Source organism: Helianthus annuus, chromosome 5 (genome assembly GCF_002127325.2).
Source record: "Helianthus annuus cultivar XRQ/B chromosome 5, HanXRQr2.0-SUNRISE, whole genome shotgun sequence".
NCBI classification, from domain to species: domain Eukaryota; kingdom Viridiplantae; phylum Streptophyta; class Magnoliopsida; order Asterales; family Asteraceae; genus Helianthus; species Helianthus annuus.
Window position 1 is genome coordinate 148,591,962 of NC_035437.2, and position 19,907 is coordinate 148,611,868.

Genomic DNA, 19,907 nt, shown 5'->3' on the forward strand with positions numbered 1-19,907 from the left:
TCTTTCATCATTTCAGGAAGTTTTAATGGTTAAAATCGGATCAAATTTTCACAGACTGTTTAAAATTGGATATAGACAAACCCTTGAAAGTTTCACATTAAAATTCGGACTAAAAATGGATCAAAATGGACTCCGAGCTGATTCCGCTCGAATGGACTATTGATGATTTCGCTCGAACTAGTGTGATTCCGCTCCAAAGGGTCAGTCTGATTTCGCTCCAGGGATACAAGTTTTTTGATTCCGCTCCAAAATTCTTCGTTGATTCCGCTCCTATGTAACTAATCAGAGGTTTCGCTCCAAAGTTTGTCTTGATTTCGCTCCAATCAACAAACTGCTGATTTCGCTCCAGACTGTTTGTGGTGATTTCGCTCCAAACATCATTTAGTGATTTCGCTCCAAAGGCTATTTTGGGATTTCGCTCGAAAACTGTCTCTGGGTTAATTCCGCTCCAAAGTAACTGTTTTGAAAAATGTGATACGTCATCATGAGTGAAGAGTTCTACAACGCGTTTGCTTCATCCCCGACTACTCCGGCATCCATAGCTCAGAATATGAACTTGGGAAACGAAACTGGAACGTTACAAAAGCCCCCGAAACTGATGAGTACCGGAGAGTACTATGGGTGGAAGGACATATTCGAAAATTGGGTCCAGGCAAATTATCTTAGGTCTTGGGAATGTATTCTGAAGAAGTATGTGTTACCATGCACAGATTTGCAGGTTATCAAAGAGCTATCAGAGTTTACTGATCAAGAACGGAATATGTACAAAGCCGAGAAGATGATGATCAGTCTGCTTCAACAAGCCATTAAAGAAGACATCTTCATTCTGCTTCAGCATGACAAGACTTCAAAATCAATATGGGATGCTCTTCGTATGAAGTTTGAGGGTAGTGAGAATATGATTAAAAGCAAGAAGGCACTGCTCAAGAAAGAGTTTCATCTGTTTAGCAGTTTACCGGGAGAAGATACGAAGAAGCTGATTGAGCGGTACTATCACTTAGTGCGATCCATGTCGATGCTGAGTATTACAAAAGATCGTGAAGAGTGGGTAGACAAGTTGGTTGATGCGTTACCGCAGAAAGAGTTAGGAACTTAATGAAACTAAAAGCAGTAGTGGTTTCTCTTCATTTCCAAATGTCAATCCAAAAGAGTCAACTACAAGTTTCCATTCTCAGAGCATAAAGACTGGAAATGGTTATGTGATCCAGTGCAATATCGCTTTGAATCTTCCAGAGGGTCAAAGTTTTTCTGAAGAAACTGCTAAAGACCACATGGCTTTACTTGGTTCTGTGTTACTCTCTTATGAAGGTCTAGTTGCAGGTCGAATCGGGAATCCTATGCTCACAAAGGAGGATTACGATCAGATAGACGCCGAAGAGATGGAACTAGTGGATATCAAATGGTGTCTAGCCAGTGTTCTTAGACGAGCTGAAAAATTCAAGCTTATTACTGGGAGAAATGATTTTCTTGATGCACATGTTTCTACTTTAGGTTTTGATAATCTAAAGTTACTTGTTTTCGATGCAGGGAGAAAGGTCATTTCAAGAGGGAGCGCAAGAATAGGGAAGCTAGTGGAGCTCAGAATCCATTCGGAAAAGACGATTACTATTGGAAAGCCATTTATCAGCAAGTGGGTCAGCAACAACTACAAGAACCACAGGTGGCTCATGGTAGAAAAATCGAGGATTCTAAGAGAGCGTGTTTGGTGGATTTTAACTGGAACAACTACATATCACCAGAAAGCAAAGTCTGATTAGTCAATCAGGATGATGAAAGATTACCTGAAGGCTTCAGCTGGGATATGTTTGTTGATGAAAAAGGAGAGTTCAAAGCATTCATTGCTAAGATTGTTTAAGAACCAGATATGTTTGCCACATGGATGAAGTCTATTGGTAAGACTATGAAGAATGTAGAGAAAGAGTCTGTTGCATCTGATGAAAGCTCAGAAAGTGCTGATGAAAGTTCACAGAGTTCAGATGAGAGTGTACAAAGTGATGATAGTTCAGAAAAGGAAATTATCTTTGATAAAACTCCATCTGATACTGGTTCATCGGATGATAGTTTTGAAAAATCTGTAGAGTTTGATCAGTCCCCTTCAGATGACAGCAGTGATGATGAAGAAGAAAAACATATTAATATTGCAAAATCTCATCTCTCTCCTGAAAGTTTTCATTTCTATTTTGCAGATCGTTTGGAAAAACTGAAAGAGAAACGAGCTGCAAAAGAACAACAACAAACGAAATCTGAAGATGTTGTTCAAAATGAGAAAGTTGAAAGTGTTGCTGAGAAAGTTGCTGATACTGAGCAAAAGGGTGAAGAAGAAAAGGTGTCCGAAGTAGAGAAAGTTGTTGAAGTTGAGAAGATAATAGAAGTTGAAAAGATTATTAAAGTCATCAAACCTTGTACAAAATGTTTTTGAACCATGCAAGGAATGTGCAGCAAAAGATGAGATGATAGCTGAGCATGAAAAGAAGAAGGAGCAGTTGTTGTTCAATCTCAATTACGTAAAGGAATCCTATGATGTTTTGAACGGAACAGTAACTGGTCTTCAAAAGACAAACTCAGAGAGAGAAGATGCTTTGACAATGATGAATGATGTGATGATGTCGAAGCAGAAAGGTATCAACTTCTACATCGAAGAAAGTGCTAAGTGGAAGTAAGAGTTGGAAACTGAAAAGATTGAAAATGAGAGAATCAGACGTTTATTGCAGAGTTATTCTAGTTCTGATTATCTTATTGATCGAATTTATCCGACTGTTGCAGGTTTCGAAGCATTTCAGGATGAAAAGACAAAGAAGAAGGATACTGGTAAGAAACCGACTGTTAGCTATAACAGGTGTCCGCCTCCAATCTGGGAAGGGTATTCTCCTAGAAAACCAAACGAGGAGCAACTTGAAAAAGCAGTCAATATAAAGCTAAAAACCAACAGAACTGATGAATTACCAGAAAATATTGATGTCACGTTCACCTCGTCTGACACTGATCATGAGTCTGAGTTAATAAAAAAGGTGGTCGATCAGGTGTTAGATACTGATGAGGAGTCTGAGTCAAAGTCTAAATCTGGAGGGTCAAGTTCGTCAGTCAATGGTCCAAATTCGTTGATAAAAAAGGCTTATAGTAAAGAGTTTTTGATATCCAAATCGAATTTGAATGATGAAACATTCGAAGTAGTTTATACTTTGAATGATTCTGACAAATTATATTATAACAAAGAGTTTCCTATAATAAGTGTTAAAACGAAATTGGTTAACAAGACTTTCAAACTAATAGAAATTAATATTCCAGAATAGAAAGTTTTGAAAAATCTTGAAAAACCTAAAAAATACACTTCAAGAGTTCAACAACGTTTAAACAAGAAAAAGGGTTACAATTCTGGTCCTGGTTTCAAAAGAAACCAAACCAAAATCGTAGCTACAAAAAGAAAGGTTTAGGTTTTATTCCACCAGAAAACCCTAAAAATGACAAAATTTCTAAAACAAAAACAGAATTTGTTTCAGGTGGAAGTGCTGAGGATGAACAGAAGAAACCATTCTGGAGACAATCAAACCAGGAGTTTCTTGCTGAAAAGAAAAGGAATGGAACTGGAGTGTTTCATCCAAGAGAGACTCGAACCTGTTTCAAATGCAATGAAGCTGGTCACATTGCATGGAACTGCCCGAAAAGTGCCAAGACAAAACAGGGAGTTTCTGAAAAGCTAAAAGAAAAAGTTGTTGAAAAAGAAGAAAAATCAACTGAACAAGTCAAAATTTTTGAAAATTCCATTCATGAAGTTGGTGAATGTTCTAAGAAAAATCTTTACAAAAAGAAAGGAAAAGACAACCAAATGTGGGTTGTGAAAAAGGTTAGTAAGAATATCGGCGATGATTCTGGTTCCACAAAGCCAGAGGAGCCACAAGGTGAGGTAAAAGAGGAAAATTCTGTGTTTTCAGTAAGTGATGATGAATTTCCATCACTGACATTTGAAGATATTAAACAGAAAGTTGGTAAGGTTGAGATCTCGGATCAGTTTTACTCCGAGAAAAATGAGTTTGATGTCGAGAAAGTTTTTAATGGAAACGTTAAGAAAATTTTTGGGAAAATGCTTGATGGGAAAGCAAAATGGGTTAAAGATTTTTATGCAACTAAAAAGGCAACGTTTAACCCTACTGAACAAGAGCTGAAAGAGCTAACAACACCCAAGGTTGGTCAGACTTGGGTGGAAATTCTTTTCCCTTGAAACATCTGACTATGCCGGAGATCCCAAGTTTGTAATCGTGGATCAGGAAATCGGCATCCTTCTTGTAAAATGTTTTTGTGATAGATTTGAAAAATTGTTGAAATTTTTACAGGTTAAAGGACTACGCCGAAGCTTCCAGGTTAGTAAGTGCGAAGCAGGAATCGGCATCTTCCATTGGTAAATGATCTAGTGTAGATGTTCTATTCCTATACTGGTCAATGGTGATTGTTTTTACAATTGGTACAAAGGGTGCATACTTGCATATGGTAAATCAGGGACATTAATTTGTACTTGATTTACTACAAGTGTTTGATAAACGAGATGATGAACCTTATCCCTGAATTTATTAATGATGATTCTACAATTGATAAAAACAAACTTATTTTTCGGAAAAATCATTTTGATTAAAACAAACTTAAGTGTTTTGAAATCTAATTGAGAAAATAGTTTGTTGAAAGGGGGAGTTCTGATTGTTTATGCCTAGTGGATGGCGATTTGATGCGATTCGATATCGGTTGCCACTTTGATTGTACAGTTTGTTTTGAATTCTCTGTTATTGGGTCAAGAGCTTAGATAGGTTTCAAATTTCCTTTTAAATGTGTTTGCATTTTAGGGGGAGTAGAAAATTTCAGAAAATCCAAAAACATTAGAAAATTTGAAAAAGCCAAAAACATTAGAAAATTTGAAAAAGCCAAAAACATTAGAAAATTTGAAAAAGCCAAAAACATTAGAAAATTTGAAAAAGAAAAAAATATTATAAAATAAAAAATTGAGTTTTGTTGAGAAAAAGAGGAAATGATTGTGCATCAATTAGACTGTCACAACATGCTAAAGAATTGAAATGTAAAAATGTGATAAACAATCTCACTATGGATATGCCAGTAGGTTTTTGCACATTTAGTAGATTGTGACGAGATATAAACCTAAAAATTCAAACTTGCTTATTCTGTGGGTAACAACTTCTTGGATATATAGGTAACCCCTGAAATCTTGTTTGAAAGGTCCCTTATTCTGAGATACTAGGTCTTTATGCTCAGTGATATCTGGGGTATTATCCAAGGACTTCTGCTGTATGGAAATACTGACCTAGGCCCCGGATAATACTTTCTGCAAATGCTTTGAAATATAAGTTCGCCCTCAGCAATTTGATGAAACAATAAAATTGATAGTCACTGCTGTTGTAACAAAAAGATCCTCTAAAGGGGACACACCAAAAGTCAAAGCCGTTATCTCTTTGCGTATACGGAAGTATCGACCTGAGCTCTCATAGCCCTCGCAATTAACCCCTGAACAGATATCATCTGTGGTATACTCACCTGTAAGACTGAATATTAGGATCTGGATACGGGAGTATATTCAAGTAGTGGGACACACGGATAAGTTTAAGTCATTAAGATATTAATATTGTATCTCGGAACAGTTGAACTTTGTGTGAAAATTTAAGTTGACAAATATACTGACAATCTAGGTGAATTGTTTAGAACTTAAAATGTAATCAAGCTTAACGGTATTAGTGACTTGTCTCAAAAACTGATATGATCCTCTTACCCAAACTCACAAAAAATATTGTTAGTAAATATTTCATTTCTGCATTTTGTTATTTCTACAGTTGATGTCTTTATTTTCTTTACTTTTCAAAATCCAAAAAGATTTTCGGTGTGTTTTAGCATAAACTTTTGAGAAACTCAAAAAGATTTTTCGACAACTGATGTTGGAAAGCTGATTTTCAAAGTCTCAAAAACATGATGACATTGTTGTGAGGGGGTTGTGTACTTTGAAACTAAATGTTTTCAAAATATAATCTTTCAATTGGTTCATTAAAATCTTTGTTTGATCTGAGGGACAGTCAGTGTTGGTGCATATCTCTATAGTTGAATCATGAGAAATTTACTGTGAGGAAGAGTTTATGCAGGTTTAAGTTTGAACTAGGTTATCAATCCTGAGCAGAACTAGAGTCAAGTTTTCATCTTGAAACAATCTTCTGAAGAGCCAGGTCATTCGATTGTGAGAAGCTTATAAGAGCCAAGTTTCGACTCCTGAAGATCTCTGTAGATAGAGCATGTGCCAGGTTTTGTTTCTGTGGACAAAGTTAGAGCCAGGCTAACGATCATGTACTTGTGAAAGCCAGACAACGATCCTGAAACAGATGATGCTGAAGAACTAAAGGAATGCCAGCATATCGCAAAGGGGAGTCTGTAGACATGTGAAGATGAGAAGAGAGAGTGAAGCCCAGAGGCTGATCAAGGCTGAAGTTTGTGAAGACTCGACACAGTCAGACTCGTCAACATCTGAGGGGGAGTCTGTTGGTGCATACATCTGTCGACTTTGTCTTGTATCGAGTCTTAGATTAGATTGTATAGATCAAGGCACGTTTTACGAGAAAATAGGAAAGTTTAGGGTATTAGAAGCTAATTTCGCTCCTAGCTACACATATAGGTGATTCCGCCCGGAATCACAAGTGGCTAATTCCGCCCGGAATTGTAAGATGGTGATTCCGCTCCAAATGTATGTATGTCATTACGAGCGGAATCAGGACCCTATAAATAGGTCCTCAGGAGCGAAATCAGGTAACAGAGCCTTGTATTCCATGCCGAAGTGCTGCCGGTGTGAGGTTTGAATGTAATCGCTGTCAAATCAATACAATCAGTGAGTTTAGTGAATTGTAAGCTGTTTCTACCTTTGTTTCTTGTTTTCGCACCTGAAACAGAGTAAAACTCCTCTGAACGACTCATTTGGGTCAGTCGCACGATCCTACACTTTTATAGATAACTTGCTCTAGTGTTTTGCATAAATTATAGTGTTATATACTGTCTTGTATAGTTTTAAGATGAATATAACTGCTTGATAAATTGCTAGAGTGTTTTACAATAAATTATAGTTTTATATATTGTCTTGTATAGTTTTAAGATGAATTTAACTGTTTGATCACGAATAGTGTAATATTGCTTGGAATTATTCAACGCTAGTTTTTTTACTAATTGTGAAAGCATCTAATTTTAGTTAGGAGAAGCGGCCGAATACCAAATTACAAAATGGGAAAGGGCTTTCATAATGCGATTCAGCAAAGCATCCCGTTGAGTGATTCGGATAATTAAAACATAGGGGAAGAAGGTATAGATAAAGTAAAAACTATAAAAGTAAAATAAATGGATGAAATATTGTTCTGTTATGGAATACCCCTTTCGTCGGAATGCATATGATAAAAAATATAAAATTATGTTGTTTTATATTAACAATATATGTTCCGTGTCCATCTGCAGCATCACACCCTGCCGACAATGATGACGACTTCGTGTCCCCACTGCCAATTACAAAACCAGCAGGTAACAATTTAAAAATTCGAATGAAATATCAGTGTTTTCATTTAATTAAGATTATAGTCTAACAAACATGTATATATGGGATTTCAGCTACCATAACACACCCTACCGATGATGATGACTTCGTGTCGCAACCGATTACGACAAAACCATCTGGTAAGTATCTTAAAAATATTAAATTATGTTGTTTTATATTAACAAAATATATTCCGTGTCCAGCTGCAGCATCACACCCTGCCAACGATGATGACAACTTCGTGTCCCCACTACCAATTACAAAACCAGCAGGTAAGAATTCAAAAATTCGAATGAAATATCAGTTTTTTCATTTAATTGTGATTATAGTCTAACAAACGTGTATATACGAGTTTCAGCTGCCTCATCACACCCCGTTGGCGGGGATGTTGACATTGTACCCGAACAATAAGAGGGTAAAAGACGTAAATCAACAGCAGCTAGGAGGAAATCGACAAGGCCACCGATTTTGTTGCCTTCAAAACGATATGAGCCGCTCACTGGCCCAAAAATTAAACTAAAGACATCTGCGGATAACCTGGTGATATTGGTTAACAATCTAAATGCAGCGCAAAAAAGAAGGTGGTGGAAATGGGGTTTGATTCATTACTTAAATTCAATATACGACATGTACCGACACAGCTTGCATATTGGTTGGCAAGCAACTATGACGACGACGCTGGGGTGTTGAACGTTGGCGAACACCGTATACGGATCACAGCGGAGTTGGACTTAAGATATTCGGAATTCCAATTAGGGATATATAGATTGTAGAAAAACTCAGAGCGAGAGACAGCAATCCTGTTGTAAAAGAATGGAGGTCACAATTCAAAGATTGTACTAAGGTGTCGCCAGTTAGACTGAAGGACATGATGGTTAACGACACTTCAAGTAACCGGTTATTCGAGTTGGATTGGTTAGTATTGTTTAATAGTGTGGTGGGGGAAACAAGCGATAATAACACAGTTAGTCAACGATTCTTGGGATGCGTCGACCCAAATATTGATATCACGAGCTTTGATTGGTGCACCTACACGATAACATGTTTAAAATGGACAACAATCGCGTGGAACCGGAAGAGGGATGATGGTTTTAGAGGGCCGATTGTGTTACTGGCGGTATGCGACTTTACTTTGAATTTCCTTTTATAACACTACAACAATATATATAACACTACAGCACTTATATAACACTGCAACACTATATATAACACCATGTAATCCTTTTATAATACTACAGCACTATGTATAGCACTACAACACTATATAAAACACTACTACAACACTGTTTAAAACACTACATCACTTTGAATAACACTACAGCACTGTGTTTATCGATAACCAAATATAACACTGCTTATATGTGCAGGCTGCATATGCATACGATCACAAGGATGTTAACTGTGAAAAAAAGGGATCACGAACGATTGAGGTTATAGATGATGCCATGTTGGATGAACTGCTCGGAAAGCTTGATGACCCACTTTTCCAACAACACCTAGATCATAACGTCCCGATGATACCTAAACCTAATCGAGCCAAACCCAGAAAAGGTTAAGAAGAAGCTTGATGAGAAAAAAAACAGCCACCGTCGTTCGAGAGAATGAAGATACCACAACTGAAAAACATGTGGCAGAAAATGTGGAGGGCGACAACGACCACCTCGAATGTTTTAAACATTGCAAGGATTATCTGTTGTCGCATACTAGCACACAAGAGATAGCGGTATTTGTTAGGACAGATGGTGAGTTTCGGGTCTCAGTGGTATCACAGTATGGGACACCGCCCCTCTCATATGAGGAAGTAGAAAGGAATGAAAAGGTACAGAATGGGATAAATTTTTGTTCTTCTATTCTAATATCGTATTTTTTTAGAATTATATACATCTGAATCGGGATTTGATATGTGATTATAATTGTTTTAACAGGTTCATGCGCAAAATATGGATATTGCATTTAAAGAGTTTGAAGAATGCATTGAGAAGGTAAAAAACAACATATCGGAAGCTTTAAAGGTGCACCCCAAGAGTGACCTGATAAACAAGAAGAAAATGGAATGGGTTGGAATAGTTCGCAAACATCTGAAGAATGTTGTGGAGGTTGCTGATATAGATGTTGTCAAGGAAAAAACACCCGCACCTGTCAAGGACAGTGGAGTATTGTCGCCAAGTAATCTAACTCCTTTCTTGCCCATGACTTCGTCGTTTTATGCGGAAGTAGAAGATCTGATTTCGGCAGGTCACTGCGACGATACACCAGGAACGCGGTCAAAAACTATCGGCAGACAACTAGTAAACTTAGAAAGTCAACTGGAAAACGTAGCCGCAACAACGTCAACTGTTCATGAAAAAGAAGACGCAGGAAACGCATGTTTGCAGTATAAAACCCCGAGGCCTAAGAGAAGCATAAATCTTCCGGATGCCCTGAGGTCACCATACGTGCAGCGTGTAGTGTCTTTAATGATAAAGAAGGATGAGGTTGAGGATGCCTTGGCAAGCTGTATATTCAGCGCAATAGCAAACAAATGGTAAGTATCAACAACACTCCAAATTTGCATAATTAAACGAATCTGGTTACCGATTATTCATTATATTTTGGCGCCTACATAGGGATACCTTATTCGAGTGCCCACCGGGCGTTTCAATCATGAGAGGGGCATTTGAGTCAATCTTCCCGAAAATGTGCTTAGATGCAGAGGTTATAATAGCTTGGTCTGCCGTGCTTAACTACGAGGAGCGATTAAGGACACCGGGAACCCCCGCGAGGCTGTTTTGCAATGCCGGGATATTGGTATGTCGTTGTACTTATCACACTTTATAACACACTATAACACTTTATAACAATATAAGACACTATAACACTATAACACTTTATAACACATTATATTCACTATAACACTTTATAACACTATAACACTATGACACACTATATAACACTTTATAACACACTATAACCCTTTATGTAATTATTACACTTTAAACAGACTACATAACACTAAAATACTTATAGCACTATATTTTTTATATTTTTTGTAGCAAACTATCAAACTTCACCAATTTTTTGGAATAAAATTCGTCAAACTTTTTTAAAGCGATGGGTAAAGATTAGTATCTAGACACAAATTCGATATCTAGCAAATGGACTGATAGAAATCAGAAATGTCATTAGTTCTAAGAAGTTTTCCGTGACAATACGGACCTTAGATTTTATGTTTTTTTCTTGCATTTTTCAGGGTTTTTTAAAATTTTTTGGCAATGAAATTTTTTTTGTTTAATGAAATATTATTACTTTTAATTTGAAAAAAATAATAATTGGATAATCATTGGTTGGGGCATTATGAGGAATTATACCACTACGCCCATTTAAGGTAATGCCACATAATGCACACATGCTGACTGGACCGCCACATAGAAGAAAACGCTCAAGGGTGGGGTCATTATTTGAGTCTTCCACTACAAAGGGTCTTACAAACTGTTTGTAAGACTTTTTGTAGTGGAAGACTCAAATAATGCCCCCGTCCTTAGGCGTTTTGCGCCATGTGGCAGTCCAGTCAGTAATGAGACATGTTGGGGCGTTTTTCATAAATGAGTGTAGTGGGATAATGCCCCCATCAATGATTACCCAATTTTTATTTTTTGTTTTTTTAATTAATAACTAATGATATTTGATTTGAAACCATCTGATTGGCCCAATATATCTTGACCCGGCGTTTTATTTGGAATGTCCAAACCAATTTTTTCAAGAAAAACGCCCATGGGGGCGGTTGAAGGGCATGTTTGGGCGTGTTTTTTTTTTTTTTTTTTTTTTTTTTTAGGAAAAAACGCCAAAAAACTCCACTACGGGTGGTCTAACCGATAGGACAGACACACCGACCCTAAACAATACACCGCGTACCGAACCACGTGTGTACACGCGTGTGTTATGTCATTGGTTCTATTTTTTAATGTAACGCGTTCTGTCTCGTCATACACCATCATGGACCGATAGAAACTAATAAAAAATGAAGTATGTACTATTTTTTAACGGCGACTTTACATAAGAAGTAAAGATGATTTTGCAAACTGACTCTGCAGTACATAAAAGATGCATGTATAATGCATATATGCACATGGTGAAACAGTAAAAGATGTTGCTCATTTATACTTGTAAGGTACATGAATTTGGATTTCCACGTAGTTTTGAGGCTCAAATCATTATTTTCCTGCTGGACCAATTGGGAGACTGAAACTTCAACGTTGATTTTGATCTCTTTTTATGTAAAAGTCTACACTAAAAGTACTCGACAACCGGATGCAGTCCTTGGTTTGGTCCCTAGTTCCTCTTTGGTACCCAAATTCGGTTTTGGGGTTGGGGTTAGGTAGCTCTTGTCCGGCTCAGTCTGGTTATTTCTATATGCTCACCCTTATTAAAAAAATTAACGAGAGCTCTTTCTTCCAAAAACAAGATGAGTACGCCACTTAACCACAACGATGACCTCCTAGGATTTTAGTAACCTAACCACAACGATGACCTCCTAGGATTTTAGTAAACTAACTACAACGATGACCCCCTAGGATTTTAATAAACAAAATAACTTACTAAAATAGGGGAGGAACATTTACTGAAACCACCTTTTAACAAAAATAAACTAAAAAATCTTAATCCTTAAATTAGTTTTCTTACTTTCATTATAAAATATAAGTTTTTGAAATGTCCTAAACCCTGAGGTCTAATATACTGGGTTTACTCTTCGGCAATCGGCATATAGTTCATAAACCATAAATTTCATTGTGATTACATAATTACGTAATAATAGTTGACTATATATTATTATGTGACTACATGATTTTGAATACCCATTTGGTTGGTGATTACGTGATTTCATTATAGTATATTTTATGTGAAATCACACTGAGTGATTACATGATAAGCATAATTGTAATAACATTAGTTATAACAAATCATATTGAATGTGTAATCAAGTAATGGATTTATATTTAATGTGTAATCACATAACGGTTTATGTTGAATGTCTAATCACGTAATGGGTATTCAAAATCACGTAGTCATGTGTTGGGTATTTAAAATCACGTAATCGCGTAATGGACTATTGGGTATTCAAAAGAATCATGTAATTTTTTTTAAGAAAACTATAGCAATAGGCTACTCGAATTAAAGAGAATGAAATGCTCGTTAATACGGTGTAATTTTTTTTTAAATATTAACGTATAAAAAGTTATAGCCGTTTGAAAATCAAAAGGGAAACTTTTCACTTGGGAAATGACAAGAATACCCTTCCTGCCAGTGACACTTGTCCTTCTCTAATTCTTACGTACACTTCGTATTAAATTGCTGTCTTGTAGAAGATCCAACCTCAACATATTACTTTCTTTACAAAATAAAATCTCATTTTTTCGTATATAATTGTAATAAACCATAAATTTCATTCATCATTAAGTGATTACATAATTACGTAACAATAGTTGACTATGTATTATTACGTGACTATGTGATTTTGAATACCCATTTGGTGATTACGTTATTTCATTATAGTTTATTTTATCTGAAACCACACCGAGTGATTACATGATAAGCATAATTGTAATCACATTAGTTATAACAAATCATATTGAATGTGTAATCAAGTAATCGATTTATATTGAATGTATAATCATGTAACGGTTTATGTTGAATGTGTAATCATGCAATGGGTATTCAAAATCACGTAGTCATATGTGCTGAGTATCTAAAATCACGTAATCACGTAATGGACTATTGGGTATTCAAAATCATGTAATTTTTTTAAGAAAACTATAGCAATAGGCTGCTCGAGTTAAAGAGAATGAAATGCTCGTTAATACAATGTATTTTTTTAAATATCAACGTATGAAAAAGTTATAGCCGTTTGAAAATCAAGGGGGAAAGTTGTTCACTTGTGAAATTACAAGAATACCATTCCTGCCGTGACATTTGTCCTTTAATTCTAACGTACACTTCGTATAAAATTATTGTCTTGTAGAAGATCCAACCTCAACGTATTACTTTCTTTTACAAAATAAAATCTCTTTTTTTCGTATGTAGTTATAATAAAGTTAAAATCTATTTGTGTATTTATAAAATTTAGAATTGTATGTATATGATGCATATATGAAACTGATACCTTAACATGTAAATACACGAAATTTAAAAAAATACTAGTGTATTATTAACTATAAAAATGAAAAAAAATCATTTTACTCTTTTTGTTGTTTATAAGATTATTATATATATATATATATATATATATATATAATAACAATTGTCGTAGGTCTTAGGAACAATGAGTTAGAGCTAACTTGCGCTGTATATGGAATTTACGAAAGTGCCCTACATGAAAACATACAATATTGCCACTTTGTCCTTTTTAAAACTTTTTTTAATCAAGGAACAAACATAGAGGCACAGGGTACATGCACTGGTCCACCAGACCACCACCACCATCACCTTATGCCACTGCCAAAATTGTCGTCGGAATGCGTTGCAACCGTTAGACCCACTTCACCAAGGCTAACACAATCCCTAAGACGACAGTACAGTTGTGGTAACCTTAGCTACAGAACGTCAGAAATTACAAATTTTTCCTTTGTTTCAGCTTTTTTTCACCACTATGTTGCAAACAGTAAAAGAAAGAGGAACTCTGGCGGCGGTAAACCTAGGCCCCATACACATCATCAGTCGTCGATTTATTAGGAAAAAAAAAGTTAAGTCGAAAAGAGGTGAGTATATTACATGCCGGAAGCCCGGAACACTAGATCTGTCACTACATGTGACCGGAACCGTCCTTGTCACCGGTTACTGGAATGCAGCCAGATCTGATGATCGGTGGGAAGACCAACTTTGGATCTTCTTCAGTTCTTGCTTCTTGCTTCAAGCGGCGGTTCCGACAAAGATGACAGGAGGCCGTTAGAAGTCGCTAGTGGTTTCGAAGAGAGAGACAGGGAGAGATAGAGGGGTGAGGGAGATGGGAGAGAGTGTAAGAGCAAGAGTGACGGAGAAGGTTACGTGATGGTGCTGTGGTGGTTGCGATTGCCGATTGGAGCCAGTGGAGGTGTTGTGGTGGTGGTGGTGTTTTAGGCTTGGGCTAGGGTTGGAGAGAGATTGTATATGGTTTTGATCAGGAGGCTATGGTAAAAAAAAAAAAGATATGCTTTTGTATTTCTTTCATTTACAACCCCAACATTTAGTTTATTACATATTCATCTAAACTCTCATAAAATTCCAAATGTCATATGTTAATAGAACTCTCATAAAATTCTAAATGTTCCTGCTATATTTCATTATAGCATGTACAAAAATACTCTAGGACCATAATATGGATAATATACGCATTGCAATATATATATATATATATATATATATATATATATATATAAAGGGGATCAGGAGAAAACACTCAAAAGTATGTGAGAACGCATCCTGGCCCAACACGTGTCCCGCGGCATAGAGAAGGGCGGAGGGGCTTTTTTGTCTTTTCATTCTTCTTTTATTTTCCCTACGCGGTATGAAATTTTATGGCGTCTAAGTTTTTTTGGCGTTAATTGTATTTTTTAAACTTTTTGGCGTTGAATTAATTGTTTTGTGTCACATATATAACTTTTTGGCATTATAGCGTTTTCTGGTTAATTTTTTGGCGTTTTTGGCCTTTTGTATAAAAATTCACTACAAGTCATTAAAATTTGAATAAGATTACAGAAGACCAATTTTTTTTGGCGTTTAATACCCATTTTTACAAGGTGCTTTGCTAGAAAATTCACTACAAGTCATTAAAATTCTCCCAGTTTTCATACTATCGGCGTTTTGGTGTTTGTAGTTTTTGGCATTTTATATAATAATGTATTTTATTTATAATAATGTATTTTATTTATATAACAAAACAACATATAACTTGATATCAAAACAATATAAAATGAAAACAAAAATAATTCAAAATGGTAATCTAATTTTTCTTCCGAATCTTCAATGTCATCAGCCTCTTCTTTTCTTGAAGTTGTTTTTGCCATTTTGAACCTTTTTGAATACTTTAGCTAGATGCCAACTTTCCTTCATAAACCCCGTTTTTTTTAGTAGAAGCTGCTTAGTGGCAACCTGTTTTTTGGTGTGATATTCTTGTTTGGTGGCATGTCGTTAAAGATCAACTCTTGCTTGATGCTATTTGTAATAATGGAGTCCAAAATAGCATTTTACCCTTGTGTTGATCTCTTTATTCCATTCAAATAATCATCAAGAACATAGCTTACATGATGGCATATCAATGTCATCAGTCTCTTTTTCTTGAATATTTGTCCATCTCATTCAGCAAAGTATTATTGAGTTAACCCCCTCAGAAAAAGGATGCATTTCAGTGAAAGCTTTGCCATCTGTGGCGTTTTAAAGGGAGTGGTTTCTAGAGGATATGACGTTTTTGTGTTTTTCTCGGTGTGTTTAATTTAATTGTGTATAGACAATTCTCTTGTAGGAGTTTTTTGGCGCGTAGTTTAGGCGGGACTTTTTATTGTAATAAATGATAGTAATAAAGTAACTGTCTTTTCAGTTTCTGTTTTTTGTATTTTCTGAGTTGATTAGCTTTTATCAGTTTTATAGGTTATTGACATTCCATCTTCTAAGTTTATCTTCTAAGTTTGGCATTTTTTTAAATGGCCTTATGTAGAACAACATGTCAAATACAATAACGGAGTAAATAAAATTTTAAGCAAGAAAAATATTTTTTGTTATTTTTGGCGTTTTGTTAGGGTTAACCATTTTTTAGTATTTTTTTGGCGTTTTGCTAATAAAGATAGAAATATATCATTTAATTATCTTAAAAAAAAGATTACATTGAAGAAAAAGAAGACGAAAAAAATTAAAATCCTTCGTTAGAAGGTACTTTATCTGAATAGTATCCATCAGTTGTGTCATCTTCTTCCTCCTCGGAGTCTTCATCTTGATCTTCATCCATGTCATCATATTCACCTTTATCAGCTTCTTGTTCCTGAAGATTTTGAAGCCTCCACCTGAACATGTCTTGCATTAACTCCAATTTTGAGTCTATTTCTGTGTTGGTACAAGTGGCGTAATGCAATTCTTCCATGAACCCCAGTCGCTGCTTTGTCATGATGGTCTCTAGCCAGTAGACTTCCTGCTCTCCACTGTCGTATGTAACCGTCACCATGTCTGTTTCATCATCAAAACGCCATGATGTCATGACAGGGTCTGGCTTCACATCTCCTTTGATTCGTCCAAATTTTCTGGTTAATGCTTTCATAAGCATATGCGTTTCATGGCATTCGTTGTCTAGAGCGATGCCAATGGATAAGATTTGCCTCTGTATCTGTTCTTCCATCTTTAGAATTGCCCTGACCGTCTTAACATACTATAACAACCCAAATATAAACCGACACCCTCATAATAATTTTGACACTCTAATATATTTAAAATGTCTCAATATGTTTTTATATGCACCCCGTATGTGAAAACCGAGCCCAAAATACAATATAACATATAAAATAAATTAAAAACCCTAAATCTTAAGTTGAGGCGGGCCGCGTATGACCTCACCTCAACTTAACGCGGGCCGCATTAAGGTGTAAATGGACTCCGCTGAAATCTTTAGTTCATGCGGGCCGCGTATGAGTTCGTCTAAGTTAATGCGGGCCGCGAATGACCCAAGTTGTGGCACAGCCCGGTGATGACACGTGTCTTAACGCGTGTTGAACCTAGTGATGACCCAGATCAGCTACGCCTAGACCCCTAGGCCACGCGGGCCGCGTAAGCCCTGTCCATATCTAACGCGGGCCGCGAGAAAGTTCGGTATCAGCCCTATAAATAGAAGGCAACGGGCCTTCAGTCTGCTCGTTCAACTTTCTTTCTTTCTTTCTAAATTTCTGTAGTGGCGTTATTATACCCAGGCATTATACCCCTTAATTAGCGAGGTTCTGCTACGATGTAAGTATTATAACCCCTGGAGACGTATTAGATACTCTGCCCGATTGATCTAGGGTTCCGTAACGGCTGTCGTGCTTCTGCCCGACGTAGTCGTTGGAATGCCGTCTTGGGGAGGGTATTACTAATGTTAAAATGGGTTATTATACTAACACACGTGCATTTGTGTAAATTATAGATATTCACCAGGAAACCCTAAAGGATAACCTAAAACAGCAATGTGAGTTGATCCACTTTTTGTAAATCTTTTTGTTAACTGTTTTTACAAAACCTTAAATATTTCTTCATGTGAAAGACAGTTATTGAGTATTTGTAAGGGTACAATTATGATGGTATATTTGGGGTTTTGTATACAAAATTTGTTACCACCTGGGGAGAGGAGTAACATGACCATAAGTCAGATGACAGTACCATGGATGTTAATTGGTATTACCTGTAAACAAATGTAATTGCGGATGCGCCCTCAATACTGTACACTGTGAAAATGGTTTTATTTAAACTTCATTAAACTGGGATTCACTGACCAGTATTTTCCACTGACAAAATGTTTTTAAAACGCGTTTCAGGTAACAAAATGTGAAAGCCAAATAGAAGTCAGCTGGACAGCACTGAAGGCTTGGAAAAGTGGCAATAAAGTTACCTAAAAAGAAATAGATGTTTTCTTAAATAAAATAGGGTATATCCCTACGAAATTACATGTATTGAAAACTTGGGTTTTACCCATGTGTTTAATATTATAAAATGTGGTGGTTTACTCTGATTTAATATTTCTTAACTACGGTCCTGATGAAAATTTCCGCTGCCAAATTGGATAAATAAACGTGATACCACCGAAACTGGCTTACGGCCGCCCGTTCGCGGGAACTAGGGATCGGGGGCTGTGACAGAAGGTGGTATCAGAGCTATGCCACTGATTCAGCCACAGAAGTGTTCTCCTGACCTCAAAATTCAAAGTGTTAGGTAATAAATTACGGAATTACGTGCATAATTGTATTTTCTTGTTATGTGTTATCTGACTATCTGTTAGTTTACAGTATGAGTGACCAAGGACCCTCTGACGCGTATCGTCAATTGTCTGGTTCGCCTAGGAGCGAAGGCACCTCCTCTTCTCAGCCTGCCCTCTTAGGGTATTCTGCTGATACGGAAGAAGGAATCTTTGTGTTTAAGGCTCAATCTGAAGAGCCATTTCCTCAGAAAAAGAGGGGATGGTTCAGTAGGGGAGCGCACGAGCGTAGGAAACGAATGAAAAAGTAGCAGGAACAGCGAGTGTTAGCCGCAACAAAAAGAGAGACTGATGCTTATAATCAGGATATGCTCAATAGGGGTATAGCTAATATCCATATTTTAGCAACCACTGCTGCTGACCCAAACCTGGAACAAATGCTAGCACCCCAACCACAACCACAAAATCCTGATCAACCCATGGAAGTAGAAAATCAAATAGAAATGCCTGATTACAACCCGGAGGAGATACCTAGGGTACCTGCACCAAATCCTCTAGACTACGTGCAACAAAACCCAATACAGGATAATGTGCCAATAGCCAACTTAGGAGCCTATCCAGTGTTAGATCCTCAAGATCCCTACAATATTAGTGATGTCTATGTTAGGGAAATTTTAGAGAATCCATACCCGTACCAGGCCCCTATGCCTCCATATCAGAAACCCGTACCTCAGATTCCAAACCCAGTCCTAGAACCTGCACCCCCAATGAGTTCAGAAAATGTCCAAGAACTTAGGACTTTCGGTGAGGAAATTTTAGAAAGCAGTGAGAGAATGCGACAGGTGGGAGAACGCCTCGTATGGAAATACGACGAGCGTAATATGGATTTTGGGATGAATCCATATCAGTGAATGTGATGGCAGGAACGGTAGTAATAATAATAATAATAAAATAATATATGTGTGTATGTGTTAGAAAAAAAAAACACTACGGATGCATACTACTAGTATTATAGCTTTACATTTCAGTCGGCATTGTAATTTTAAATTCAGTACTAGTGTGTAATGATGGATAATATACGAATAGAGTAAAAGTTGCAATGCTCGACGCTTTTGGTTAAAAGTGTGTGTCATGTGATTGGCTATATTCAAATATTAATTGTGATATTAATATTTGGTAGATGTTTAAAATTCAGATGGTCGATGAGGGAAACCAAGATAATCTGAATAACGATAACCAGAGTAACAATAACGTGGTTAATGAGAATTTGGACAACAATAACCAGGGAAACCAAATGGATAATAGTGTCATTCAACACATAGTGGCACAAGGAATTATAGATGCAATGCCATTTATTATTTAAACAGTTCAAGAAGCGAATAATAAAAGTAAGCATAGCAGTAAGCGACCAAGTGAACCGGAACACAGCGTGAACAACGGACCCATACTTCAAGAGCCCATTCCCAAAAGAAGAAGAAC